At 47.0% G+C, this 26,676-nt stretch overlaps 1 protein-coding gene and 1 long non-coding RNA gene across 4 annotated transcripts in view; one reads left to right on the top strand and one right to left on the bottom strand.

Annotated features, from left to right (window-relative positions):
- CPLANE2 (ciliogenesis and planar polarity effector complex subunit 2) overlaps positions 1 to 150 on the bottom strand; it is a 196,046-nt gene extending 195,896 nt beyond the window's left edge. The window contains exon 1 of one of the 2 annotated variants that reach the window (XR_011268679.1): positions 44 to 150. The gene's annotated coding sequence lies outside the window, so the exon portion shown is untranslated. The remainder of the gene's footprint in view (positions 1 to 43) is intronic. The other variant, XM_069611108.1, reaches the window with a different exon arrangement.
- An 80-nt stretch (positions 151 to 230) lies between these two features.
- LOC138473742 (uncharacterized) overlaps positions 231 to 26,676 on the top strand; it is a 60,772-nt gene continuing 34,326 nt past the window's right edge. For both annotated transcript variants that reach the window (XR_011268886.1, XR_011268887.1), the window contains exon 1: positions 231 to 321. This is a non-coding gene — a long non-coding RNA (uncharacterized lncRNA). The remainder of the gene's footprint in view (positions 322 to 26,676) is intronic.

Raw genomic sequence — 26,676 nt, 5'->3', positions numbered from 1 at the left:
TGCATATAAAATTCACTACAAGAGCTGGATCGCATGCACTTACCTGATGCTGCCTGGAAATTGGACAGGAGCGTTCCGTAAAGGGTAGTGTCTAGTTCCCATTCGAGAAACGGACCATAGTAATGCCCCGCCCCCACTTCATCACGTGGGCTGCTTCTGCATCACGTGGGTTGCAACGCCCACTTCATCACGTGGGCTGCTTCTGCATCACGTGGGTTGGAGCGTTGATTTCGTCATCTTTTTTTCACGAGCGGGAAAGCAAGGCGTTGGGGTGGGGGAAGCGATTCCTCCGTTGTAAAGCTCGTTTCGTATAGTTGATTGGTAAGTCTTAACGTTATCTCATGTTGATTGTTACATTAATGCAGAGCGGCAATATTGGAAAACGGGTATTTCTGTGTATTTTGGTGGTTTGTAATGTGCATCAGGGGAGAGATTTACTTAAAGTACGGGCGGATTCAGTTTTTTTTGTGGTTATTTCAATGTATTTTGGGGATATGTAATGTGCATCTCAGAGGCAAGGCAATATAGGGGAGGGGGGTATTTCTGTGTATGTTGGGGGTTTGTAATGTGCACTGGTTGAGATTTACTTAGTTTTGGGGTTTTCTCATGCAGATGTGCGATTTGCCCAGGGGAGATGTGTTGTATGGAGTGGGGCTGGGCACAGCGGCGTTCCCCCCCTCCTCAATGGGACTTCCACTGCACCAGTGAACAGTACAATGAACAGTTAGTTATCCTCCCTGCTGGAGGGGGGAGAGAAGGGGTTGGAGCACTGTGTGTTTGTTTAAAAGTTTGCTGATACTTTCTGAAATGCCTTTACGTCGTCGTGACCTTTCACGTGGGACGTCTATGTGCTTAGGAAGAGGATCACGGAGGAAGGAGCGCTCCACGCCTTGCACAGGCAGGTATTTATTTTTTATTGCACATTTATAATGCGCTTATTCATCTCGGAGAAGCGACAGGTATATCTAATGATCATGATATTTTTATTTATATTGCAGAGGAAGGAGCGCTCCACGCTGTGCATGGGCAGATAGATATTTTTTTATTGTGCATTTTTTTTTTTTAGTATTGTTTTGGCTGCAAATAGCAACCTTTCAATTTAAAACAATTACATCCAAAAAAAGGAATATAGAAAAAATTCAAGTAATACATTACAATCAAAGCACACAAATGCAAACAATAGAATCATTTACAATATACATTTTAGGTAAATTACAGTTGATGTACTATAGTTTCATATAATAAAATATAACAGCCCACATTCTATATGTTTTTCAAATCTAATTCCTTTAAAAACCTGATAGTAGCCAATTTAACAGACATACGCCTAGCACCAAATAACAATACCCAAACTCTTCATTCTCTGTCGATGTGTATAGATTACACAAATGTGCACAATATTTGCGACGTAATGCTTATAGTGCAGGACAATAGGCAACAATATGCTTCAGAGGTTCTAAGGTTTCAGTGCATTTACAAAATCTACAAACATTCTCACAAGGAGCCAATATCTTTCGTCTGCATAATATATCTTTAGTGATCCACAAATTTAAACAGAATTGTATATAGTCATTTCTGAATTTATGTGATGGATACTTAATTAGATATGACCCTGTGATTTTATATCTCTTGTGTCCAAATTGTGCAGGATTCCAGTCTTTATAAAGCCGACATATTTCTTGGGCATAGATCCAATCTCTTTGATAGAGTTTAGCTTTAGCATGATTTGGATTGTGAATTAAAATATCTATTGAGATATCTGCATCAGTGAGAATATTTATAGCCGTTTTCTGCAATACTTTCAGAAAATGATTGATAGATTGTAACAAATATTGCGCTAAGATCTGAGAAATGTCATTATATTGAAGTGAGACTTTCTTAAGAGTGAAATCATTTTCAGGTGACCATACTGTATAATGATAACATGCCTAGTTCAAAATGAATCAAAGCAATAGGTACACAATTTGTCAAGTTGAATAATGAGCGTCAAAACTTGCCCTCAAGCTGATCCCAGAAAGTACGTGATTTTGGTACACGAGACTCTGAGCCGTAGGTGACAATAGGCGTCACCTTCAGGGAAAAGAACAGCAAATGACTGCACGTAAATTTGCCAAATTTCTATTGGATTGCCCTTGATTGCGAAGTTAGAGCTTGTAATTTAGACTTTAAATTAGCCAGATACAAAGTTTCACTCTCAGTGTTGCTAATCATAACACCTAGGTATCTATAAGACAGAGTGATAGAGATGCGTTCCTGACCTAGGGTCCAGATAAAATGCTTCTGATACTTCGGATTATTTGGACATTTCATGATCTGTGTTTTGGCTAGATTAATGGTCATAGTGTTTTCAGAGACATGGGAGACCAAGCCTTTAATCAACCGTTGAAGACCTATTTGTGTTTTGGAAAAAAGAATAAGGTCATCAGCGTAAAGGACCCAAGGGATCTGATGAGAGCCCAACTTCGGTGCATCAGAATTAATGTTTTTGAATTTTTCACCCATATCCAAAATAAAAATATTGAAGATAGTAGCAGCAAGGATACACCCTTGCTTAAGGCCGCGGAAGGTCAAAATAGGGGCAGTAAGATGACCATCAAGAGATATCTGATACAAATAGAAGTATTTGAATGAAGCAATGAGATTAATTTAACAAGGGAAAAGGGGAAGCCCAGAACAGTTAATTTGTGTAATAATAATGAACGGTCAATAGAGTCAAAGGCTTCCTTGAAGTCACCATAAGCTATAAATAATGGGTGCCAGTGTTGATGACACAGACCTTTGATTGATGTATTTGTAGCAATGTTAATCGTAGTACCTTTACCGGCAACAAAGCCAGTTTGGAATATATCTCGCATGTTTTTTATGGCGATCCACTGGTGCAAGTCCCACAATATTAAAGACGCAAAAACATGTCCTGGGGCATCCAGAAAGGCGATAGACTAGTAATTGGTTGGATCATGCCTATCCCCCTTCTTAAAAATGGGGACAATCAGGGAGGTGCACCAGGAGATAGGTATTTTTTGAGTAAGTATAATTTTGGAAAATATCTCAAATTGGCGGCCCACAATTCTGAAATTGTTTTAACATGGAATTGGAGAGGCCACCTGGACCTGGCACTCTCGACCTACTGGCATTTCGAATATAATAAAGAATATCTTCGGTAGAAAATGTTAATGAGAAAATTCCTTCTAGATTAGGTGAACATGAAATGGAATTGGACCGTGGCGCTGCATATAAGCGAGAAAAATGGGCACGCCAATCAGAAGGTGAGACATCATTAATTTGCATAGAGCATTGTGAATATTTGTAGGTTTTAGTAATTCATGCCCAAGTTCCTGCAGAATTCTTTTAGGACAATTGGGTTAACATAGAGTCGCCATCTGTTTGGAACAGAAAAGCTCGATGGGACCCTCTCCAATTTCTGTATCGTGTCTTAATAGACTTTAAAGTGGTCCAACGCAATTCAGACGGAAGGGTTAATGCTAACTTCCTCTCTCTGAAATAATGCTTTTCTTTTCTTTATATTCTGATCAAAACAGTGAGAGAGAGAACAAAAACTAGATGGCTTGAAATTGGTAGCAAATTGATGTAACAATTTAGTGTAATCAAAATCACAATTGAATGAAAGATGCAGGCTCATAGATTGTACTTCTAGCCTTTCAGTAAACTGTAAAAGCTTAAAATCAGACCAATATAACTGATTCCGGGCACAGTTTAGTTGTACCACACCTGACATAGTGGTGGTAGACTGGGCGGAACCATTATCGTTAATGAGCCATTTAAGGTTCAGCATATCATGGTCACTTTCAAAAGTGGGTAAAATATGAATGCCAGATAGGAAATTAAACACATTTCGACTAACATAAATAATGTCAATGATCACTGTGGACTTGCCCCTCCTCCAAGTAGGATGAGGGGGACAATCCTCAGGGAAAGTACCATTAACCATTACCAAGTCTTTAGACTCAATAAAACTCCTACATCGCATCAGCCTAAATATAGAGGTTATTTTGCAACTGTCAAGACAGTACAAGTTCAGGTCTCCAGCCACGATGACATAGCTATATGGAGCAGATTGAAGCAGTTTCTCCCATTGAGAATCAAGTGCTGTCAAAAATTGGTCAGTTGTTTGAGCCACCGGATTCCAATATACATTATGAAATAGTTAATCTGGGAGATAAGTAATTGAGCATATTGCAAAGGTGGGGTTGAAGCTTCTTGCAATACTAAGCAGATATGAGGACAAGTTTTCAAAAGAACCATATTTAAATTTGTTTATTGGCATTTTTAGTAATATCACTTACAAGTTTTGCAAATGCGTCTTGTGCATATTCTTTTACAATGTTTTTCAGTTTAGCCTTAACAGTATAACAAATAACAATAACTGTCTCCTTGCATGTTCGTATGTTTCAGTGTGTCGGATATATCTGTTATATCCTCTTCCACTTGTGAAGAGTCTGATTCCCTGTCCTCCCCTTCCTCCTCACCTCTGATTTTCCGATGTAATGCAAGCTTCGGGTTATCCTGAGCTCGAGTCTTTCCCTTTTTTTTTGTTGCAGATAAGGACGACCGTGAAAGGATGCCACAGTGACACCCAATTGGTGAACTGTGGCTACCCTCCTCAGCCGTTGAACTGTGGGGAAAAAGCCAGAGGCATAAAAAACCCCAGAAAGGTATACTTCTGCTGAAGAGATGAGTGGATCAAGAACTTCCAGGGATGGTAAACTTGGGCAAAAAACCAGCAGTAGAATGACAGAGTACCACGGGTTAAGTGTTCCGGTAGCAGCAATACAATTCAGGGAGAGGCAGGCAATCCGTTGGGCAGGCAGGAGTCGGTACACTAGAAGTACAAGAATATGCCAATAGGGAAGAGGCTAGGCAATCCGTAGAACAGAAGGTCGATACACAGAATGGCAAGGCTGGAGGAAAAGGGGAAAGGGGCGGAGAGGAATACGAATGAAAGAAAGCAAGCCTGAGGGAAAATAACACAAGACGGGAGGAAGGGACCGGTGGAAGATGGGAGCGGAAAAGAAGGAGGAGGAAGGACGAGGATACGAAGGAGAGAGGAAAAGCTGGAGATACAGAAAGGGAGGACGGGGAGACGGAAAGGAGACAGAACACTGAGGAGCGAAGTGTAAGGGGTACGGCAGCGCAGTCGATCAGCGATACTGTTCGTTGCAACGCATCCAACAACGGAAGTGAGTGGCTAAAGAACCGGCGTCGGAATGCGTAGAAAAAAAAAGACTAGACCCGTACTCTGCGCTTCGTCGTACGTGACGGAACCAGCAATTGAGGACACAGCTTCCATTTAGCCCAAAGCCGCCAGGTTCTCTGAGGTGTGACACAGCGTCTCTTGTTTCGGGGGGGGTGTAGGGAAGTTGGGTAGCATACTCAGAGGGGGTGCAGGGGGGATACCTTCCCAGGGCCAGCGTTGTCTCCAGTCATTTCTCTGAGGTTGCCCTTTCCTGTCTTGCAGATAAGTTCGTTTCGGATCATGGGCTCATGGGGGCTTGCCATCCGAGGGGAGAAACGTGTCTAGTAAGTTCTTTCCATGCCTCAAGAGCTCTGCTGGACTCATCCGTAGATCTAGTGACACTTTCTTCCCAGGCCTTGGTCTCAGCCGACACCCATCGCTCTGTTTCACTATGCCACGCTTTGTATTGTGGTCCTGCGGGTTTTTTCCAGGACATGGCTATGGTCTTTTGGCCAGTATGCACGTTATGTCCATAAGCCTGACTATGTGCTTCAGTTTGGCTAGCCTGGGATAGGTTCCCAGTAAGCATTCCTTAGGTGTCCATTTGTAGTTGGTCATGCCTGTTTTCTCGCATGTCTGTTTTACCCTATCCCACAGCGTCTTAGTCTTGGGGCATTCCCACATCATGTGGATTAGATCTGCTTCCTCCCTCATGCACCAGGTGCAGTGTGACTGCGCTTGTTTGTTAAATTTAGCTATTCGTTTCGGGGTTAGGTAGGTTCGGTGCAACACATTCATCTGTATTTGTCGGAATCTATGATTTCTGGACACCTCTTTGGGGAATGCAAGCGCCCTGTTCCACTCCCCCTCTGTCATTTCTCTGCCTACCTCTGTTGCCCATTTACCCTTCATTTCCATGCTCCGGGGGTTAGGTATATCGCTCAGATGTCTGTATATTTGGGATATTGGTCTGCTGCCCTCCCCCATATTGTATAGCAGCGTAAGTAATGGTTCCGGGTCCGGTTCCTCAGGCCATGCTTCCCATTTACGTCGTGCTGTGGAGCGGACCCTCTGGTACCAGAGGAACTGGCCCGTGTGGATGCCTTCTCTGTCCTGCAGCATGGCAAATTCTTTAAAGGTGCCCTCTTCGTAAAGGTCTCCACAGGTGTAAACCCCTCCACTTTCCCATAATATGATTTGTTTTAGGTCAGTGACCATTGTGTACAGGTCTGCGAGCAAGGGTATTTCTGGTGCGTAAGCGTTCTGCATGTGGGTAAGTGTCCTTGTTCTACGCCAGATTTCCCTCACCAGGGTTACTATGAGAGGTGCTGCTCCCAGCAGTTTCGAGGGTACCCAGACCAGTTCTTTCAAATTGAGCGGGAGGCTCATGGTCTGTAGCAGGGGTGTTTCATCTGTGGGCTCATCGGATAACCATTTGGTTACAAAGCTAAGCTGGGCTGCTAGGTAATAATTTTTCTAGATTTGGGAGTTGGATGCCGCCTTGTGTGTATGGTAGGGTCAATGTCGACAGCGCTATCCTGTGTCTGTTTTCCCCCCATATGAACTCTCTTATTAGCGTTTTAAGCAGCACGGAAAAAGGGTTTATTAATATAGTAGTGCACATTCTGGAACCCATATAGGAATCGCGGTAAAACAATCATTTTAACTATGGATGCCCTTCCCATCATAGATAAGGGGAGTCTCGGCCAAAAGTTCATGGATCTGCGCAGAGCCGGAAGCGCTGCTTTTGTGTTATGTTCATGCATCAGTGCGGGGGTGTGCATTATTTGGATTCCTAAGTATCGGAATGTGGTGGTCTGCCATCTTATCCCAACCTCCGGGAGTGTTTCCACGTCCTCATTTTTCAGGGCCGCTAGAGGGAACAAGCAGGATTTTGACTTGCTAAATTGGATCCCAGAGACTCTGGAATAATTGTCCAGGACTTCTAGTATGATTGGCACATTGAGGTGTGGGTCCCTGACGTATATAAGGACGTCATCTGCATAGAGCGAAATGATGTGATCCACCCCTCCTAGTCTTATGCCGGCGTCAAAGAACTGCTTCCAGAAATAAATAGCTATGGGTTCCAGCCCCAATACGTACAGCATTTGGGATAGTGGGCAACCTTGTCTGGTCCCTCTTTGTATGTCCCAGGCATCTGACACATGCTTCCCTGACTTTACTCTTGCTCTTGGTCTGGCGTATAGTATCTTAACCCATCTAATGAATCCAGGTCCGAAGCCAAATTCCTTGAGCACAGCCACAAGCCACTCCCAATATATGGAGTCGAAAGCTTTTATGGCATCGAGGGATAGCAATGCACTAGGACTCTCATCCTCACTAGTTTGCGCTATAATGTGTTGTAGTCTGCGCAGGTTCCTTGACTTGTTGCGACCCGGTATAAAGCCGCTCTGATCAGTGTGTATTATGTCACCTATTATTCTAGACAGGCGCTTGGCCAATATGGTAGTTAAAATTTTCACATCCTAGTTTAGCATTGCCAGTGGGCGGTAGGAGTCGCACAGGTCTGCCGGTTTGTTTGGCTTCAGGATTGGGACCACAAGTGTTTCTCTCATGCTTTCCGGCAGTATCCCCCTCTCATATGCCTCTTGGTATACTTTGTGTAGCAGGGGTGTGAGGGAGGGTTCGTAAGCTTTATAAAACTCTGAGGGCAGCCCGTCGGTGCCAGGTGCCTTACACGTGGCTAGGGACCTAATTGCTTCAGTTATGTCTTCAGGTGTGATTTCTGCATCTAGTGCCATGGCCTGTTCAGTAGGCATTTTGTGGAGCCCAATCTCATCCAGCGTGTCCATGATCAGTTCTTGGGGGACCTGTTATTCGTGTGAATATAGGCGTGCATAATAACTTTTGAAGACTTCATTGATGCCCTGCTGTGTGTGGTGTATGTTCCCTACTTCATCTCGCAACGAGGTGGCGGAGTGTCTAGGATGTTCCCTGCGGCATAGCCAGGCCAGCAGTCTGCCCGGTCTGTCTGCCTCTATATGTGCTCTGTTTGTTTTGGCCGTGTGGTCAAACTTTTCTAGCCTGCTCCATGCTGTCTCATTCTCCCCCCTAAGCCTCTGAAGTTCTGATTCCCTTTCCCGGGTGCCTGTGGGGGCTGCTCCTGAGCAATTTCCTGATTCCACCGGCCTTTGCAATGGTCTCCCCTCTTATCACTGTTTTTAGGGCATCCCATAATGTGCTACTGTGTTCCACGCTTCCCACGTTAATTTCTATGTAGCCATCTATGGGCTCTTGCAGTTCTTCTCTAAAGGCAGGGTCTTTAAGAGCCTCTGCCAGCATTTTCCACATGGGAATTGGGGGCCTGGGGCCATTGTGATTCCATGTTACTAGGAGTGGGGAGTGATCAGAGATGGTCCTTCCTAGGTATTGCGCTCCTTCCACCTGAGGTAAGTGTTCCCTGCCTATGAGGATATGATCTAACTTCGTGCGTAGGTTGTGCGGGGATGAATAGTATGAATATCCTCTTACAGCTGGGTGCATTTCTCGCCATATGTCTGCCAGGTCCAGTCTGTCTACCATTGCAGGCAGAGCTGGTGTTGCTGCTGACGGACCTTTCGGGAGGGGGATAGATTTATCTAGTTTCGGGTCGCATATGCAATTGAGGTCGCCCCCCCCAGATGAACAGACCTCTCTGTGTTGTGCAATTTTGGGGTATAACAAGTTCAGGTGGGCCGTTATATTGTTATTAGGAAAATAGGAGTTCAAAATGCATATTTCCGTCTGCTCTATATGTCCCCATAGCATTACGAATCTTCCTTCCGGGTCTATTTCTGATTTGGTCAAGCGGAAAGGGAGCTGTGGGTGTATCCAAGTATATACTCCTCTAGCATATCTGGAATAAGCAGTGCCGAATCCCTGCCCTCCCCAATGTGTTTGGAGTTTGGCCATTGAGTCTGCGGTGCAGTGGGTCTCCTGTAAGAGTGCTATCATCACCCCTTTCCTGTGTAGATAGGTCTTAATTCTGTTTCTGCGGAGATATGTCCCCAGACCTCTCACATACCATGTCAATATCTTAATTGTCGTAGTGGTCATGGTGGTTTAAGGTGGGTATAGTATTTATTCTGCTTCTCCCTCTTAAATGTCCGTGGTCGTAGGCCTGGTGTTGAAGGCCCCTTCCCTGTGTGGGCCAAGGCACTGGTTTCCCTTTCCCTTCGGTCAGCCCCTCTCCTCCCTCCTTTCTTTCCCTTTGGAGACTTACCAACAGTAGTAATGTTCATTCTGGTGAATGAAAACAGCAAACAGTGCAACTTTGAAGTGCCCCCAGCAGTTGCTTCCAACTTGCAGCGCTCAGGGGCTCCCAAGCCTTCTGGGCCTTTCCAGGCCTCCCGGTGCGGGTGTTGTGTCGGCGGTATGCCTACACGTGTCTTGAGGGGGTGCGTTGACGTCTTGTCGTGTAGGTTGGTGTGTTCCTGCCCGATATTGCTTCCTTGATGCTGTAGTTTGTAGTGCGGCACCTTGGTATATTCATCAACTTGTTGTACTGACATCCGTCCTTTCCGCCCATTTCTTCGGGTGTTCAATGTCCTGTGGTTTCTCTTGCCATTTCTTCCTTGCCGTCTGCAAGGTTATTGTGTTCGAGCCACATGTTTGCTGCTGCTGGGGTGTCTAGGAAGACCGCTTTACCTTTGTGTATCACCTTAAGGCGCGATGGGTACATCAGCATATACTTCAAGTTGAGTTCTCGTAGTCTTGCTTTCACCGGGATGAAGGAGTTTCTCGTGCGCTGTACAGTGGGGGTGTAATCCGGGTGCACCACTATTTTAGCATCTTGTCTCTTAATTTCCCCTCCTTCTCTCGAGAATCTTAGTATTGTCTCTCTGTCTCGAAAGTTTAGGACTTTGGCGATCATTGGGCGTGGGTGCGAGCCCGGCTGAGGTCTTTTTTGTAGGGACCTATGGGCTCGCTCTATAGAGAATCCCTGAGACAGATTGCCGGCCCCGATTTCCTGCTGTAGCATCGTCTCTATAAATTCTGTTGGGTCCGGGCCCTCCATGCCTTCCGGGACCCCAAGGATTCGAATGTTGTTGCGGCGGGCCCTCCCCTCCGTGTCCTCCGACCTTGCCTCTAGCCTTGCCACCTTTAGTTCGAGGTCCTGGACCCTGGATTTGAGTTCCGTCGTGCTGTCTACATTGTCCTGTAGAGTAGCTTCCACTGTGGTCACTCTTTCAGTGAGGTTGCGGGCATCTTGCCTGATCAATTGTATGTCCTATTTAACCTCATCGATTTTGGTTTCGAGGGATGTGCGCAGTGCCGTTATTGCCTGTAGTAATTGCATGTTCGTTGGGTCTCCCTCTTGAGTCGTCGTTTGTGCTGCTGTTGCCCCTGTTTCTTGCTGCTGCTTGGGCCTGACTGTTGTGAAGGAGTCCATTGTTGCAGCTTTCGGTTTGCCCTTGGGAGGTGACATCCCCTGCTTCTGGGTATCCGGTTCTTCACTCCGCCTCGGGACTCACTCGCTTGTTCTCAGGCTATAGGGTCAGTGGCTTTCTTCGCTGGAGCCTGTGATGGTGTGGCCCCTCCTAGCAGTCTCATTCTCCTGCGCCGGTCGTGCTGGGCCGTTGCTGGCTTCTATTATTTGGGTGGTTAAGCAGTCGTGGTGTTGGCCCCCCACCGTGTGGTCTCAGCCGTAGTGGGTGTGGGGCACTGTGGCCGGTGTGCCTTCCCCCCCTTCCGGGCCCGTGGCGTCTCTTGGGCGTCCAGTTGACACCGCACCTTACTTCCCTTAGCGCCTCTTTTCCCTGACTTCTAATTGTCAGGCATGCAGGGTGTCTTTGCCTATCCTTGGGCCGTCATAATGTGGTAGTCCCTGTGGCCCGGTGGCTATTCAGGCCGTTCCCGGTGGTTGCGTGGGCCCGGGGAATTGGTCCGTTCTGGAGGCCCTCAGCTGTTTTATGTGGAAGGGTGCAGTTCGCTAGTTCATTACGGGTGCCGCCATCTTGCCTGCAGTAGGGGCCACACCTCACTCACCTCGTTTTCGTGGTCTGCTGATCCGATTATTTCCAAAGTTCAGCATCGGAGGTCGGAGACCAGTTCCCCCTCTCGGCGCTGCAGGATTTATAGTGCTGTGCTGTTCCCCCCACCCCCATGTGTGCATCCTTTAGGCAGGAGGTGGAGAAATGTCTGCAGGAGTAAAGCCTCTCTGTTCGTTGATGCAGGGTGATCCTTGTACTGAGGCCAGGCACTCCAGCCCTGTGTAGGTGCCAGCCCTCCGGAATGCGCTGCGTGGGTGGGCCGTGTGATGGTCCCTGCCACGGGGTCCGTAGGCTACTGTCGCGGCTTGGCTGGATCCAGGTGGCCCGGGGGCCCAAGCCCCGCAAGGCTCCGCACCGGGCCGTGTGTGCGCTGTCTGCAAGGCCCCCCCGCTGTTTATTAGGGTTCAGATGTGGTCCAGGTTGCCCTGGTCGGATCTCCGCGGACCAAATTGTCCGCCGAGGATGGATTTTGCCCGGCGGCGAAATCCTCCAGTCGCTGGGTCCCAAGTAGGGCCCTCGGTGTCGCCGGAAGGCTCAAATCGCCACTCCGTACGGCGCTCCCGGTCCTCCCAGGGGCCCGCAGCAGCCCGGGCCTCCAGTCCCCGCCTGCTCCTCCTCACCACGCAGCAGCGGTGCACCCCGAGCGGCGGGCACCGCGCAATAGTCTCGGCGCAGGAAAGGGGGGCGCAGATGTCTGAGCGCCGTCAGTGGCGCAGGTGTTTAGCGACTCTGCACTCTCCGGAGCCGCGGATGCCGCCTCCCTCAGTTCTTGGCCTCTCCTCGTCTCGGAGCTCAAGGCGGAGTCGCGGTCGCCATCTTTGGTTCCAGAGGGCCGAAGCGCAGAGGTCGCGTTTGTATGCTGCCGGCTCTGTTTTCCTCCGAATTCACCTTCAAGCGGTGCAGGATCGATTGAGGCAGCTGGGCATATGATTATTTGCGTCGTCAGATTAGGCTGAGTATTCTTTTAAAGGATCTGTTTCAGGATCGGGGCAGGAGCTCAAGACAAGCACGTCCTCAGTCCATGGACCTAGGCCACGCCCCCCTTCAAAAGAACCATAACTCCTGACATCGGACGGCCCTTCACAGAATAAATAGCTGGGTTCAAAAGTATATGATGGCCGTCCCAGGAGGGGCATTGAGTTAGCCAAGTTTCCTGTAGGAGAAGAATATCGTAGTCAATTTGCTAATAGAGGGAGAAAACAAATGGCTAAACCCTCTCATATTCCAATTTAACAGGGAAATAGATCGAACATTAGATGGACTAGGATTAGTTTGTTGAGCACCAGCATTTGCATTGTGTTTGATTCAGAGGAAGACCTTTTGAAAATGCTGTAGCCTTAGTGGCTCTGTCAGCTGGGGTTTTACACTATTAGAGGCAGGGTCTGCCACCGGTCCCAGAGTATCAATCAGAAGCTCAAAACCCAACTCGAAAAGCTCGGCACGAGCAACCCACAAGATTTTCATCACAGCTCTTGAATGCAACCAAACTCTAGCAATAGAAAGATCATGGACATAAGGACATTCCACTTGTTCGATATCTGCAGTTCCAATATCCTTCAGTGCAATGGCATCTCCAAAGATGGATGAAATACTGGCTCGATTCAAGTTCTATCTTTTATAAGGCAAGTTTCTACATTTAATAATTGGAGAATAAACAGAATGTTTAAATCCAAGTTTTTTGGATGAGAAATGGGTGGACAATTGTCTAGAACCATTGTTGAAAAAGGTTGCTCAGCACAAGCATTTTTGGATGAGGAATGGGTGGACAATTGTCTAGAACCATTGTTGAAAGGTGGCTCAGCAGAAGTATTCGAATAAACAGTTGAAGGCCTAGGCAGCAGTGGGGGAAGTTAAGATTTTTGTCAAACATTTATCAGAGATTTTTTCACTGGCGCCATATCCGGCTTTCCAGAGAGAAGTCGAAAGGTTGAATTATGTTTAGATATATTCTGTTCCATTGCATAGATATAAGACGATCAAGAGAGGGAATCGCACTTCCACAGTCAATGCGATCCTGAGACTTAAATTACGGGATAGATTGAAAATTATGTGAAAAAAGAGGAAGGCGAGGCACGCGCTCCAGTTCCCAGTCAAATATATCAAATGCAAGTAGTAACTTGGTTAAATCCCAACATTCAACAAGTGTTAACAGGGGTGAATCCCTTCTGCTGCAGTTCAGTTGCTCTGTTGTTCTTCTCCTAGCGCTTTCTTGTCACAAACCATCATCAGGGAGGCTGTATTTCTTTACAGGTGTTACTAATTAGTTGCTCTTTCAGTCTCAAATGATTCTAGTAGCTGTAGTGATCACAGTTTTACAATTCAGGTGACCAGGAACCAACACCACTCCAAGAGCACAAATCTTTCCCAAAATTGGGGGAGGGGAGAAAACCATCAATATGGCTCTCTAAAGTGGGGCGCAGTAACCCCTGGGAAAGACTTGTACACTAGGAGGGGTGTGTAAGAGGATTCAATTCAGCACTACAGCCAAGTTAACGCCTAGTCTAGAATACTGAATGAAAACCCTTATTGATATATCTTTAGGTCCAGTTCATGCGTTCTGGATGACTACCCTTGTATAACACCCCTCTCTTGGAATCCCCCTGACCCCACTGAGCCAAGAAGTAATTCTGTTTTGCAAGTTTAAAAGGTTTATTTGATAATTTAAAATAGATATATATATCACGCTTTATAATAAATTAATAATTGAATAGCACACTGAATCTGATATGATAAAGATCAACAACGGAGAATCTGGCACTAGCACACTTCTTATAATCAATAAGGAGTTGAGATGAAATGGATAAGGTAGCACACTGGTAAATAGGAACAAAAGTATAATGTGGTAGAGGATGCTTTATGTAAGCTCAGGTGGATGCAATATTCAATGAATGCAGTACAGAAAATACTCAATATGATTTCAACCAAACAATGTAATCACTTTTCTCTGGCTATTCACTCCCCCCCTCTTTATGCAATGCAAGGGAATGGGAGGAAAGCACACAGTTCTCAGAAATGCAATCAATGTAATCAGTTCAATCCCGCAAGATTAGACAACAGAAAACAGGTAGGAGTTTTGAAATCACAGGCCCAAATGCTTTGATATGTGCTAGCAATGGATGAGAAATATGCTGGAAATGCTTTTTAATTCCCTTTCAGAGGTTCAGGGTGAGTGGTATCTAGTTAATATTAGTCCAGGCTCACACTAGCAATGATGCAGGGATAGTTAACAGGTTAAACGAATTTCTGGCAAATGGAAAGCAGGCATCAGCAGTTTTTTTTACATGTGAAGAAATTGCAAATCGCGGCAAAATTCGCGGATGCGCCGAGCGCTATTACAAAGGAACCGCAAGGACTATCTCTACCGTTTTGGGGTCCTAGGAAAGCCTGGGATCTCAGCCTCCAAATGAAAAATATTGCAAGTCTCTAGCCCAAACGGTTGCGGAGATATGAGTAATTTAGTAAAGGTCGTTTTTGGTTTTGTAAATTTTAAACGCACACTTTTTCAAAATGACAAATTTTACTAGAAATGACAGGTGACAGCTAGGAGGCAGTTCTACTTAGGTTAAATAGATTGAATTAGATGAATTTAAACTAAGAGATTGGTTTGGTACAGTTTGGCGGTACTCACAAGAGATTTTAAACAGGAAAGCGACTTGGTCACGGACTTCAGTCTGGTCAGGTCTTTCCGGATTCTGCTCACAGCGCCTGGTCTGGTCTCGGCTAGGCACAGCACTGCTTTCTCTCTGGTCTGGTCTCTGCTAGGCACAGCACTGCTTTCTCTCTGGTCTGGTCTCTGCTCTGGATAGATTGAAGTCTCTAGTTTGGCTTTCTGGAGTTTGATGGAGGTAAGTATGGATTTTTCCGGCAGGGCTTCCAGCGGCAGATGAAATTGAATGTCTATGTGTCCTGACTCTCTGCTTTTATCTGTTTCTTGAGAATGGGTGTGTGTGTTGCATCACTAGACTTGCCCCTCTCATTCGTCATTGGTCAGGCTTCCATTCCTCCGCTTGATTGGCAAACTGAACTGTGAGTCAGATTGATGTCATTTTATGATCTCTTGAAACAACCTCCCTTATCATCTGTGCACCCAAATATATATATGATCAAAATCCATACTTCAGAGTTACACAGTTGTTTGAAATTACATATACATGGTGTGGCTGAATTTCGCCATGTCTATGTCCAAATCTGCTCATTCTCGGAGCTTGCATTCAAAGAGTGTACATAATTGACTTTTTAACTGCTTTTTCAATTTCCGACATGGACCCAACTTTACATACATGTGTGCAGGGGGTAGGGACATTAACTGATGAAGTTTCAGATTTTTAACATGCACACATTTAGAGTAATATCCACTTTTCCGCTAAAACCCCCCTGAACATACCACCGGTTCCTACCACGTCTTAAACTGTGGGCAGAAAAATCACAAGAATTATGGTATCATTTATAAAATTTTCACATGTCCGCACTATGAATTATCCCCCTTTTTATAAAACCATATCCTTGCTGCAGGGGTGTGTCTTTTCAGGTCACATGGTACAGAAACCAGTCTTTCCAGTTTCTGCCAAGCCAGCTTGCTTCTCACAGGCAGTGCCCCTCCCAGCTTCTCCAGGAGGAAGCCACTTTTTACGACGTCTGTAATAAAAACCTTTGCCTGAGTGGAGAGGGCTTTGTTCACTCTCTGCAGAGCACAGATAATTCAATTATCAGATAGATGGCATATCCTTTGTGTGAGCAGCAAAAGGGCAGATGGCCTGGGAACACAGCTGTGACTCAAGTTTCCTTTCTGATGGGATCCGTTGCTAGGCAAAATCAAGTTCCTTAAGCCAGACCTTCAGCTAACTTTTTGTTGCTTTTAAAATAACTTGTAATTTTACACATGCAGCTAGAATGCTGATTCTAAGTGCAAAACTATGACATTTCAACAGTTACAAAGGCATGTGACACCAAACATAGGTCACTCATTTAATTTAACATTTTCGATTTTGGTGGTTTTAAATCCAGTTGCAGTTAGGCTTAAGCTGCTGACTCCATAGCATTTTTGTTATAAGCATTGTTTTTGGGCTCTTCATTTCCCAGATTTTGTAGGCACACAAAACTCCATTCTGCCAAATGTCTGCTGGTGTTCAGTAAATATTTTGCACATGTTGCACTGTTAGAAATAGGCATTTTGACTTGCCTTCAGAAACACACAGAGTGGTTTTAAAACGCCGGCTTTTGGATAGTGGTGAGTACTGGTACTGCACTCATTTTTGGGATTTAAGAAATGAATTCCCCACACTTCTAGGTTGCATTTGGCAATCAGCATTGCCATTCCCAATGGTTTCAGACTACTGTGCGGGTAGTCCAATGGTGGTTTTAAAGCGCTTTGAAGCTAACCGGCGCTACTGTTTTTCCTTTGGCAACCCATTTCCCTCATGGCAACCCGGCCTTTCATTCCCGCACTGGTGGGTGGCAAGTGAGGCAACCATTTTAGTGTGCGCACAAACTGCGCAGCTTTCCTGGATTTCAGCGCACATCTGGGTTTTCCGCCATCTTGAATTTCCTAAGCCCACAGCACCAAATGTTGTAGCAGGGTAGCTTAAACGTGGGTCAGGACACCCTACAAGCCCCCCCACGTGACTGCACTTTGAGTTTGGGTCGATGGGGAGTCGCGTGCCCAAGGGTTTTGACCCACGCACCGGTCTGTCCGCATAATCTTCTTCCTCTTCTGTAGATGGCACAGTTCAGCATCTTCTTCTCCATCCGGTCAGATCGATCAGTTCTCCTCGCCGGTCCTGATGGGAAGATTGGGCGGTACCCCGGGCCCGTTGTGTCTTTGCTCCCGGTCTCCGGATCGTCCTTCTTGGTCATCCTTCATGGTTTCATCTCTCCTAGGATGATAAAGGAAGAGCGGCAATATCTACTCATAGACGATTTTTTTTTCCACCACTGTTGAGATAGTGGGGCAGCATATGCATTTCATCGTAACGAAATATTACATTCTTATTTTGAAAAAAAAAAAAAAAAACAGCATCACTAGAGACAGTTTCATGTAAATCACAATATTTTAGAGACTAGATGTGGTAGGTTTTATGATTGGAACTGAATTAGTCTGATACAGTACCCGCTAGGATTCCAGAGGATTCCTCCAGTTGTTGCAGAGTGTGCCTGGGATGGCAACATTTCAACTGGTTTATGTGGACCCACTTGTCTTCCCCCTCTGCCGAACCGCCTTTGGGGATGCGGATCTTGTAGGCCACAGGGGAGATCTTATCGACGATCTCAAAGGGTCCCTTCCATGTAGGCAAAAATTTGCGCTGCTTGGCCTGGTTCCTTTGGAAGTTGTATAGATAGACCCGGTCTCCCACCTGATATTCCTTCCTGGAAGTTTTCAGGTCATAATGGGTCTTCATGCTATCAGTCGATCTTTCTAGATTCCGCTGAGCATAAGCAAAAGCATGTTGGAGGTGTTTCCTTAAATTCTCTACATACTCATGAGTAGTGGAGGCATTTATCAGTGTCTGCTCTTGGGTCCTGTAGAGCAAATGCTGAGGAAGCACCATCTTGCGCCCAGTCATCAACTCAAATGGTGACATTTTGGTGGCAGATGAAGGGGTAGATCTGATGGCCATTAGGACCAGAGGTAATCGGATATCCCAACTTGGCCCAGAATCTGCCACAAACTTCTTTAATATGCTCACAATTGTCCGGTTATATCTCTCTACTGCCCCAGAAGAAGCTGGTCTATAAGCAATATGCAGCTTTCTCTTGACCCCCAGTATCTCCCACATCTTTGTCATTACTTCACTGGTGAAGTGGCTACCTCTGTCTGACTCAATCCTTTGAGGTAGACCAAAACGGGAAAAGATGTGGTTAATCATCAAGGCCGCTGCAGTTTCTGCCTTGCAATTTGGGGCTGGGAGACATTCCACCCACTTGGTAAACAAGCATGTCACGGTCAACATGTACTTATTCCCCCTAGCCGAGCGAATCACAGGGCCTACAAAGTCGATTTGTAAATCTGACCATGGCAGTGTCATCCCCCTCTTTTGGAGAGGCGCACGGTGCGTGAGGGATGATGGCTGAAATTGTGCACACACAAGACACCCCTTCAAGTATTGGTCGAGGTCCTGCCCCATGTGTGGCCAGTATGCAACCTCTCTTAAGATTTCCAATGTTGTGTGAAACCCCCTATGACCGGCAGTGGCCGCATCATGGGCGTGACTTAACATCAGGCTTCGGAATGAGGTAGGAACCACCCACTGATCGTGGCCAGCTTTGGATTTCCTTACCAGCAAACCGTCTTGGATCCGGAACATTTTGGGACATTTCATCAACACTCTTAGGTCCTCTTTCCCAATGTAATCGGTATCCGTCAGGGGAAAGTTCTCAGGGTCCTCAAGGTGCTGGTAAAATTTACCAATTATTGGATCCCCCTTCTGAGCAGTAATCAAATCAGCATCAGGGGTCTCCTTACTCCATTGTGCAATTGAGAGGTCGTTGTGAGCATTTGTCTGGGACCTAGTGATGGCAGTGACCTGGATTTCCCCCAACAGGGACTCAATCTCAATTAGATCCCCTTGGATGGCCCCGGTTTTGGCCAGCTGATCAGCTAAGTCATTTCCAGTTTTGTCTGGTCCCTCTACTTTGGAATGACCCTTGATCTTCTTCCAATAGATGGTCATCCCATTCGAGGTGACCAGATCATCAATGTTTTGGATCAACTTCCCATGTTTCAAGGGTTTGTTGTTAGCACATACCATGCCTCTGGTCTTCCAATTAACCAGGTGCTCCACGAACCCGTTCCGTACATAATCCGAATCTGTGATTATGACCAGTTCGTGGAGTTGATGCTGGACAGCAGTGAGGATGGCCTGATGCACAGCCATCAATTCTGCCACCTGACTACTTCGGGGACCAATTTTGTATCCAGCGGAGGGTTCTGGGGACTCATTCACCCATGCATTCCCTACGCCGGCCACCAGTTCTTTCTCCCCGTTGTTGTCAACATGGTAAGAGCATCCATCCACATACACAGTGGGCATTCCCTCACACTTGTCTTCTTCAAAGACTTTGTGGGGGGAATTAAGGTATGCCTCCATGTTGTCCTTTATTTTTAGACTTTCGTCCTCGAGACAGTTTTCTCTGGCACAATCATGCAAGTCAGCCAGACCTTGCGCGAGGGGACTCTTCTTGTTTTGGCCATATCTGACCTCCACAGGAAAGCCTTGCATTGACAGAATCCAGGAAGTAATTCGGGAATTACTCACATTTCCGGCCCGGATTCTGTCACTTTGGAGATATTGTAGAGGCTGATGTGGAGTCTCCACTATGATGTGTTCCCCCTGGATAAACGGGCGGTAATTCTTCAATGCCCACACCGTTGCCAGGAGTGCCTTCTCACAATCGTTGAATTTTTCCTCCACAGAGGATAAAGTTTTGCTCGCATAGGAGATTACTTTATTGACCTTGTCATGCTTTTGATATAATACTGCCGTCAAGCACGTATTAGAGAACCCCGTCTCCAGGAAGAACTCCTTGTTTCTGACAGGGTAAGCTAGGCAAGGCGCTTGTGAGAGGCTTCTTTTGAGTTGTTTTACTGCCTCGGCTTGTTCTGGACCCCATTCCCACTTGACCCCCCCCTTCAGGAGATGAATCAGGGGTCTGGTGATCTCTGCGTAGCCCTCAATGAACTTTCTGCTGTAATTAGTCAGTCCAAGGAGGCTCCTTAGTTCCCGCAGAGTTGTGGGGTCTTTCAGTTTCTGAAGTGCTTCCCCTTTCTTTTCCTGGGGACAAAGACCCTGAGGAGTAATCTCATGCCCCAAGAAGTTAACACGGGTTCTACACCACTGTGCTTTCTGAAAGGAAAGTTTTGCTCCGGCGGCCCTCAACTGTGTCAGAACATAACGGATCTCTGCTATGTGTTCCTCCACAGATGAACTTTTGATGAGGACATCATCTACATAAGCCAGGTTACCCCTCGTACCCAGGTCGGGCATGGCCTTATGTAGGAAAATATTGAACTCATTACCGGAGTTAAGGTATCCGAAGGGAGTCCGGGTCCATGTGTACTGCTGGCCCCCAAAGGTAAAAGCCAGCTTGTATTGGTCCTCCCTACTGACAGGCACGGTCCAGTATCCATTGGTCAGGTCTATTGCAGTGAATACCTGTGACCCCTGAATCTGGGCCAGCCCTTGGTCAATGTAGGGAAGAGGCCATCGGGAAGTGTGGACCCGTTTGTTGAGCTCCCTGAGGTCAGCGCAGAGTCTCCACTGGCCGTTTGGCTTCAATATTCCCAGCACCGGATTATTGAAGGTGCTGTGGACTGGACGGATTATTCCCCGGGACTCAAGGTTCTTAATTATTTCAGTAAGGGACTCCATTGATGCGAGAGGCAAGCGATATTGCTTCACAAACACTGGAGTCATGCCAGGGTCCGTGGGGATTGTTGTGGTGTGGATGTCGGTGCGACCACAGTCATATGAGTCTACCGCAAAGAGATCTTGGAAATCCAAGAAAACTTGTTTCAACTTTTGCTTTTGTTCCAGAGTCACACAGGCATCAGCTAGGTTGACTCTCTCTTCCACCATCTGCCTGAAGCCTGGAAAGACTTCTGGTTTGGCTATCTCCGCGGCCTCCTCCAGCTGGGTGGAGAAGTCCCTGGTCAGAGTGCTGATTTGGACCGGAGGCTTCAGGTGGGAAAGGCAGCCCTCATGGACCTGGAAAATCACCTCATCCCTCCTGAAGTCACAGGTCACATCTTCCTTACCATAGGGGCAGGAAGTGTACACCAGGAAGTTCCCCCCATGCCGGGTGAAAATCCTGTCTGGTGTTGTATTGTCCTCACTGTTACTGTCAAAACAGTCCTTGGGGATGGGTCCTAACAGTTCATTTACAAGATCAATGGAGAAATGTCGGTCATCAACCGCCATTCCAATAATGGTGCCTGCGGCTAGAGTAATACTCTTTAAGTCGCTGTTATCCACCTCTATTAGAATGGGGTCATGTTCTATGTTGACTAATGGAGTCGGGTTTACCCCCAACCCTTGCTGTTGGAGAGAAGCATTTAGATGTATGTAAGCATCAGGGTTTTTCAACTCTTGTCCCCTTTTAACTTTCACTTCCAGGGAGAATTGTCGGGTCCTTTCTGGGATGGTGACTTCCTCTTTAACCTGAATTTCAACTGCATAAGGTAGCAATTGAGCTGACCTAAATGCTTTTTCTGGATCATCAAAGCCCATGGGATTATCCGCTAATCGGGACCAAGCTTTGAAGTTTATTAGGTCCAAACTAATGGCAAAGCGATTGAGAATGTCACTGCCTAAGTAAAAGGCGGCAGTGACGTCTCGCACGACCCAACAATTATGGACTATGCTCTTGTTGCCAATGGAGATTTTGAGCATACACCTGCTTGGCAGGAGATGTTTGGAGTCAGGTGCTTCCAGGTCCATTTCCCATTTGTCTATCAGTTTGAAGGTGGGAATGGCTGGATCTTTTGGGAGTTGGCGGAACATGGCTTCGCTGATGAAGCTCTTACCGTTGTTCACACACACTCGAGCGAGAACAGAGTCCTTCCCATCATTTAACTGAACAGGGATGAACAACTGCTCTCCAATTTGCTGAATATCAGCCAGGCTTTGAGCTGATTTCACATCTTTCTGGACTATAGGAGTGGGGGTTTCTGATTGTGGATTAGTATAGAATTTCAGAGTGTTTCCTTCCAGCGTGGAATACCACTTTAGACTGGAAGGAAGGTTGATTTTCAGAAATAGAGAGGACCCCCCATCACCCGTCTGTTGTCCTACTGCTATTACCGTCACGTCTGGAATTTGGCTATTCTGGAAGTGAAATTCTACTTGGTCAGATTTTTGTTCAACCATGTGGCAGGTGCCGTTTAAACTAACATGGTTGACACTCTGTTTTAATTTTATTGGTCGGCTAGTCTGGGTCCAGAGGACCTTGTTTACGCAATCTATTAGGGGTGACAACCTTCTCAGGAGGTCATTCCCTAGTAAACAAGGGGTGCCCTCTGGGGTCACAACTATGACCGGGTGTTTCAACTTATGTCGCCCGATCTTAATGTCCAAGTCTGCCGTCCCCTCGACGGGAATTTCCTTCCCGTCAAAGTTCTGCAGTTGTCCAGGAAGAGAGGTGAGAGGAATTTGATAATTCTCTCCCCTTCCTGCATTCAGTTCGTCAAAGGCCCTTCTGGACAGAAGGGTAGCTTGAGATCCAGTGTCCACCAGTGCTGAGATTGTACCCTGCCCCTGTACTTGTACCGGGGCATAATATCTTCCCTCCTTCTCCTCAAGGGGGCACAGATAATGTACATTTTTGGACAACTGGTGGGCTAATTTTCTGGTTTTGGACATCGCTAGCGAGGAGGTTTGGGCAGAATTCTGTGGAGAGTCTTGGGAATCTGAAAGAAAAAATTTGCAACTGGAGATCAGAGCCATTGTGGGTTCCCCTGGCTCCGTTTCTGGGCCGCCCCCCCCTTTTTGGAGGCAGTCGCCAGGATGGGTTTGAACCAGGGGATTTTCTTGCTGTTGGTTCTGGGATGAGATGGTGGGCGGCGGTAGCTCAGTCTCCACATCTCCCCAGTCTGGATTTGCATCCCTAGGGACCCATTTTTCTTTGGGAGGAGTTCCCCCCTCTCTGAAGGAGAAGATCCTTTTCCCAGGATCCTCTGAGGATCCCTCTCCCTCAAATTGGAAGATCTGTACCTCCTCCTCAAACTGAGTCTGTTTGGGTCTTTTGTTTCTCCTACCCCCCCTCTGCTCCTTAGGAGGCAGACTTTCAGGGGCAAGAGATTTTGTTTCCGGTTCCTGGGTTTCCAGGGGCTGTTTACAAGTGAGGAAGGAAGCTTCCTCCAAGGCTTTACACCCCCCTTCCCTTTGTGCCTCCTCCCTGGGAACCGGTGATTTATCGGGGTGCTGCCCCCGTCATTGTTCTGGAGCACCAGGTCCAGAGTTGGGTGCGTTCTGCGCCGGCATGCTGATCTGAGGGTTCTGCTGTGCCCTCAGTATATGACCCATATCCCGCGCCATGTTTTGAACCTGGCGCTCTAACTGGGAAACCCGCTCAGGCTGATACGGGGCCCTGTTTTCTCCCCTGGGCTGATCCCGGGAAGGGTAGCTGTCCCTCCTCTGGTAGTACCCCTGGTTGGGAAGATTTTGGTACCCCTCCACCCTTGGCCTCCCCTCTCCCGGATTCAGTGGTCTGGGCTCAGGGAATTGAGGAAAGAAGGATGGATGATTTTGGGGTTGGAAGTCGGGTGGATATCTGGGGAAAAAGTTCTGCCCAGGGTTTGGTAAATTTCTGCCCTCCTGTGGGAAGTTTGGAGGGAAGTTCCCTGGGTTAGGTGCTTGGCTGGATCCCCCCCCTTGGGCTGGAGGAGTCCACACATAACCCAGGATGGGTCTGTTACCTTTGTAGCGAGGACTTACATAGTCAGGAGAGCGAGGGACCCCATTTGTGGGGCTGCCTCCCTGGCTCCCTGTCTGCGACTGGCCCGAGGACCTTCTGGGCCTAGCATTATTAGGTGCAGGTAGGTTTTTAGGCCCCCCCCATCTCCAAATCCAAAACGGGGGTGACCTTTACCTCTGCCACCTTGGCAGCAGCAGGGGTGCTGTTGGCTTTGGGGTTTTTCTGGGCATTGCTTTTATTTTCTATGGGCTTCTGCACCTCATAGATGCGGGTAGCCTGTTCAATGACCCAGTCTAAAGATCTTTTCTCGTGAAAATCCCTCACGAGCTGGGTCATGATATATTTGGGCAAGGCATGGAAAAACGTGTTTATAAATTCACGGCTATCCGTGCGCACCCTTCTTGTGGTCTGTGCAAAAGCCCGCTTTAACTCCTGCACAAATTCTTGTGGGGCCTGATCCTCCCCACATTGCAAATTGTAGGCTGCCTTGCGAGCCTCTTGAGGATTTCTGTGAACAGAAAAATGTTTCAGGATGGCCGCCTTATAGGTGGACCATCTTAAATGATTTTGGTCCTCCAGCCCCGCAAAGAAACTGGAGTATTCCGGGGAGAAGGTCCACTTTACATATTGAATACAGCTTTGGCTGTCCTTCATATGGAAAGTCTCCATCATTTGTTCAAACAACTCTAAGTGCTCCCAAACAGAATACTTAGCGTTCTTATGGTAAGGCGTGATGACGCTCCTGATCGCCTTAATCTGCTTTAAGGGGTCCTTGAGCAAGGCCCTTTTTGCCTTATTGGCCTTTTTGGTTCGGGTAACCCTTGTCCATTCTTCGTCGGACTCAGAGGCACTGCTCCCAGAGGTTCCCGTCTGTTCTTCCAGGTTTTCCCGGATTCTGCGAGCCTGGGAATGGCTGGCAGAATGTGGGGACCTGGTCTCCTGTGTCCTGCGCAGTTCAGAGGAGTCTTCAGATTCCTCCTTGCTGTCAGGATTTGATGGGTACCCCCTCCACTGACCTAACTTGGCAGAGGTTTTCAGGATGCCCTTAATGGGCCTACTCTCCTGGGGTTCCCCACTGAACTGTATTGTACTTGGGTGCCCATACCCGGATGCCCACCCCTCCATTCCTGGATGGTACTGGCCTATGAGCCCCATGCTTCTGGCTGGATAGTAATCTGCCATCCCTGTGGCCCTGTGCTCATGTGCGCCAGGGGACATGGGTGTGGCAGAGTCCAGGGACTGAGAGGTATGAGGGCCTCTGGTACTAGGGCTCCTGAGGTTATGCTCCGGAGTTTCCATTTCCCAGCGAACCTCATCTCTATCCGCCCCTGCTCCCTGTTGCAATGCAAGAGCCTGCATTTGTGCCTTCAGTTCCTCAGTTAAGGCCTTACTCGACTCTATCAGTCTCTCCTGCATCGCTACCTGCTGTTGGAGCCTATCATTGTGTTGACAGAGGGCCTCATTTTCCCTCTGTGCTTCCTGGTTGGTCCTGGAGAACTGGGCCAGTCTTTGCTGCAGGAGGGTTACCTCCTGAGCTGTGTCCCTATTGGCCTGCTCCTTTCTTGCTAGAGCATCCTCCACCCTCCTGGTGTGCTCTAGCAAGTTCTGGTTTTCTTTTTGGAGGTCACCCAGTCCCTGGTGGGCCAGGTGATTTTCTTCCATTTTCCTTTTTAAATGGCAGACTTCCTGGCCTAAGGCGTCTCTTTCCTGACTAAGAGCCTGCATTTGTGCCGCCAGGTCGTCCCTTTGCCTTTGGAAGGCACCAGCTTTCTGGCGCTCCTGATCAAACTCTGCCTGGGTATCCAGGTCTTTCAGGATCAGTTTATTGCTCTCCTCTTTCTCTCTGTCTAGTTGGATTTGCAGGGTGGCTACCTGCTCTGTGCATGCCCTGTTGAAATTGATCTGTTGCTCCAGCTTTTTCTGGCTCTGCAGTAAGGAGTCCAAACTGTCTTGGTGCTCCTTCTGTAGGGCCAGAAATCTAGTATCCTGTTCTGACTTTTCCTTTTGCAGCACATCCATATCCTCCTTTATTTTAGTAATGTACAGTCTGCTGTCATTTTCTGACTCCTGGCTCCTCTGCAGCCTCTGCTCAGAAGAGTCCAGATCAGATTGGACCTTCTGTAATGCCATCTGTTGCCTATTTGCCAGATTTTGGCTTTCAGCACATCTATCCTGCATGTCTCCCATATATAGGTACAGGTATGCTGCTATCCTGGCGATCTTATTGTGTTCCTCTTTGGCTTTAGGAGCCATATATAGTTCACTCAGGGCCACATGTAAGGGACCCTGATCTCTATATATATCTGACCCTGTTTCAGTGACCTGTTGTGTGATGGCCTGCAACCACACATCCTGGCCCTGTTCGGTCCATTCACCTCTCACAAATAGCTTATGCAAGAGGTGCTCTCTGGCTATTTTCATGTCTACTAAGGTCGTCATTCTAGAGATTGGTCTCTGTCCTGACTTACAGAAGTTAGTATTTTATTTTTGCAGAACAGAACTTTTCTTGGAGTGTCCCTTTTGAGGAATGCTTCACAGCGTAATGCAGCGTGGTGATCCGACCGGGTGTATGTATCCCGTCAGTTAGCACACTGTATTAAGCTGCACAACTGGTAAATCTAACCCAACGTCTCGGCTCGAGCCCCCACTTTGTAAGAGGATTCAATTCAGCACTACAGCCAAGTTAACGCCTAGTCTAGAATACTGAATGAAAACCCTTATTGATATATCTTTAGGTCCAGTTCATGCGTTCTGGATGACTACCCTTGTATAACACCCCTCTCTTGGAATCCCCCTGACCCCACTGAGCCAAGAAGTAATTCTGTTTTGCAAGTTTAAAAGGTTTATTTGATAATTTAAAATAGATATATATATCACGCTTTATAATAAATTAATAATTGAATAGCACACTGAATCTGATATGATAAAGATCAACAACGGAGAATCTGGCACTAGCACACTTCTTATAATCAATAAGGAGTTGAGATGAAATGGATAAGGTAGCACACTGGTAAATAGGAACAAAAGTATAATGTGGTAGAGGATGCTTTATGTAAGCTCAGGTGGATGCAATATTCAATG

The sequence above is a fragment of the Ambystoma mexicanum genome, chromosome 8, assembly GCF_040938575.1.
Source record: "Ambystoma mexicanum isolate Mex_15411 chromosome 8, UKY_AmexF1_1, whole genome shotgun sequence".
Taxonomy (NCBI): domain Eukaryota; kingdom Metazoa; phylum Chordata; class Amphibia; order Caudata; family Ambystomatidae; genus Ambystoma; species Ambystoma mexicanum.
This window is presented reverse-complemented; position numbering and strand designations above follow the sequence as displayed.